The following is a 3,743-nucleotide window of genomic DNA, read 5'->3' as shown; positions in this document are numbered from 1 at the left end:
ATACACACTTTCATGCACTTGTGGACATGCATTATGGTGAACTGACCCTTTAATGGTGAAGTATGGAGATACTGCAATTGCTTGTTCAGTTAAAGTTCCTTGTGACTGTACAGTATGTGTTTTGTGGTCAAATAGCTGATTATTTTACGCTGTATATTTAAACATTTTAGTTGTAGTTGTAGTTTCAGTGTGACTTGCTTATAGGTGAAGAACAAAAATAATGTAAATAAATTTTTATAAAGTTTTCTCGTGCTTTTACTTTTTACCACTAGATGGTGCTTTTGACCAGCTATAGCTGCCCCCTACATACAGAAAATGTTTACTTTTTGTTTCCTCCTATTACAGTGTGTCTGCATGGTTCAGATGGTTTATCAGAGTGAAGGCTCTGCATATAGCTTGTGTTCAGCTCTTCCCTGTACCCTTACCCTGTTCATATCTTAAAGTTGCAGTAGGTTATTTCTATAAAAATATCTTTTTGTCATGTTTTCTGTATCCTGACAGTAGTACATGAGACAGATAATCCTCTAGTTTGTTCTAGTGCTCCTTCTGGCATTTGCAAGAATCTACTGGGCCTAAACCAAAACAACCAATCAGAGCAAATAAAGAGAAAGGCTCTTCAGCATTGTTGATTCTAGGAGGAGCCAGAGGAACCTGATTTTTCACAGATTATCTGTCTCATGTTCTACTGTCATGATATAGTGAAAGTTTCAGTAAATAAGTAAAGTTTTTGTTAAAAATACTGCAGCTTTAAAAACAATTAATTTAATGTAGTTTTCTTCACAGAAAGGAATGAAGACCTAGTGCCCCTTTTTTGAAGATTTGGTGACTCCCCTGACACACAGGGCTATTGTTAAGATGAGTGTTCAGCAGCACATTCCGAGACATTCGGAGACGATGGGTAAAATGCTAATAGGCATGTAATTACTCACATCAGTCAGGTCCCCTGATTTATGAACAGGCCTCTATATGGGACAGGCCTTTAATTCCTTTTGCACAAAACTATTGCTCAGCAAAGATGGGAATACTATTGAATTGTTTATTTAAACTACTATGAATATTACTTCTATTGAATAACATCAATTGGGAATTGATTAAATTGTGGAGAAGCGGGCGACTCAAGGGGTTTTAAGAGGTTTTACACATCCAAAGAATTTTCATGAAATCCAGACCAGGCCTCTAATTGTGACCGGCCTTTATCAAAACGTGTAGCTATACCAGGCTATTCTAATTGGCCTTTAAATGACATTTTATGTTAATAGTATTGTAGCTCTATAACCGTATGTAGGGCAGCACGGTGGCTCGTGGTTATAAAAAGAACAATGAATGAAGATGTATTCCAAATCCAGAGGGTTTACATACTTTTGGTATATACTGAATCACTGTTGTTTGGAGTAAACTATAACTGTATCAGTGTGGGAGATGGAGGGGTCATGACACCAAAGTCTGGCCTAATTCTGTCGATCAGCTGGGTGATCAGGGCTGCTTTGGAAGCTCCTTGGATGAGAATATAGGTCGGAGTGGTGTTCAGTGTGTCCTCTGTAACAGCCAATCGTCTAACCATGAGATGTCTCTACCTCACCTCATGTGGCACGGATTGCTTTGGATTTGTTGGATTTGTGGAGGATCAGGACTTCCTGAGCTCTGAGTGTAGAGGCACAGGTGGTTGATGTCAATGAAAGGTGAACACACCGGTGAGATCAGCCAGAGGCTGGTGTCTGGGTCAGATGAAACCATGGCGCTGGTCAGGAACAGTTTACTTTCTTCCTGACTGCAGTCTGATGTCTGCATGCACTTCATGAGGGGACAAATTAACTGAGAAGGTTTAAAGATTGATTCAGGTTTTTTCAAGTCGTTCTTAATACAATACTTGTGCCCTTATGTAAACTGAAGATTTTAGTGGCTGTAATGTTTCTCTTCTTTATACTTGATGTAAAGAGATCCCTTCCTAATGTGACTCAAATAAAAGAGATGCAGAACAAAATTAACAGTTCCTGTTGGGTGTAAACGCATGTTAAAAGTTTAGCCTCTAGTGTAATACACTCCAATCCCAGCATTCATGTTCTCTACAAATAACAGATTTCCTTCATGACAAATTTAAAATAAATTAAAAGTTATGTGAGTATAACCTTTGAAGGGAAACTCACCACTCCATACCAGGGAGCATACCAGTTTGTCTTAGCTGACCATTTTAAAATGCATGCTGTACAAGTTTAGATATAATTTGTTTCTTTACGTTGCAGGTATGCATGCATGTATTGGTTTCCATACTTTTTTATAAAATATAAAAATTTCTTTAGTGCTCTGCACAGTCATTATGAGAGTTATGTGGGAGCCAGTGGGAGCTGAGCTCCCATGAAAGCAAAAAAATCATATAAACCAATAAAATCATATGTCTGTTGGGGTTACAGATACATTACCAGCAACCACTATTTGAACCACAAATACACATCACATTTTTCAATGTAATCAGTACTGTTTCTTTCTGTAATCAAGGCTTGCTTTCTAAGGCTTATTTCAGAAACCCCCACAAAGCTTTAGTCAGTTGGGGGCAGTTGACTAGACCCTTTTCACAGCATGAACAAAGGTGTTAGCAATGATACTAATTAAGGTTCCAGTGTCATTTCATGTTAGCATCCAGTAAGCTGCACCTGCGCAATAGCAGCACCCTAACTCAGTTTGGAACGAAACCTTATTAACAGTTGAGTACCCTTCAGTAACACTTGTGTTTACCCTACTATTTCATGTCAAATTGGCTGCTGTGAAAAAGGTCTATTGACAAGTGCTGAAATTTGAAGAGCAAGCGAAGAAAGCCGTTGAAATGACAGTTTACTTGTGTGCGTCTAAATATTGGTGTCAGTGAAAGCAGTTCAAATGTATATATAAAAGTATTTGACCCAATGAAAACTGTCAACAGTGTGTTCGGTGGATTACCATGGGACACTGTTTCCTCCCCTTCAGCATTCTTGGGCATCCACCCACCCACCACTCAACACCACCTGAACTTCCAGGGAACCTGCACATTCCACTTTTCCCCTGTTATTTGCAACTACACCGCACATTACCTCACCATTAACCTTAAGTGCCCTGACTGTTGTCTGTTTATTTTTATTGTCTTTCTAATTCATCTTACTTAGTTAGGAACTGTGCACTATTTATTTATGTTTTTTGTATACTTGAAATGTTATTTTTTTTATATTGCCTGCCTGCATCGTCGGTCTGAGAGGACTGAAATTTCATCTGTGCTGTATGTTGTGCATGTATAGCAGATTTGACAAATAAAGCTGACTCTGACTTTGACTTTTTCTGGAATGAGATGTTGACCTTTGTAGCTACTTGAGCACCAAGATCAAGGTTCTGCTAAACTCCATTGTAGTGTCTGTTGAGGCAAACATCTCAGAGACAGAAACCCTGGACAAATGGAACCAAATACACTTGGTGGTTTGCAGAGGTATTGATTAGTGAGGTTTTGGTAGTTTGGGTGAACCGACCATTTGAGTTACAGAATGGAACAACGGTGCTGATTCATCATACTCTACTATACTATGATCATCATCATTCAGCTTCCAAAACTCGCCCACTTAAAGTATTACCAGACACAAAGCAGACTTTTTGCGGTCAAGTCTAATTTTTCTGTAGCCATGAATAGAATTCTGAGGGAAGCCCAGTGGCAATGGTGCAGACGGTCAATTCTTATTACCAGGCTGCCCCAATAAATCCCTTAGGATGCTACAATTAATTCAGAA

The sequence above is a fragment of the Morone saxatilis genome, unplaced genomic scaffold, assembly GCF_004916995.1.
Source record: "Morone saxatilis isolate NCDOM2014 unplaced genomic scaffold, NCSU_SB_2.0 Contig15, whole genome shotgun sequence".
NCBI classification, from domain to species: domain Eukaryota; kingdom Metazoa; phylum Chordata; class Actinopteri; family Moronidae; genus Morone; species Morone saxatilis.
The sequence above is the reverse complement of the archived record's forward strand: the minus strand, read 5'-3'. Positions refer to the sequence as shown.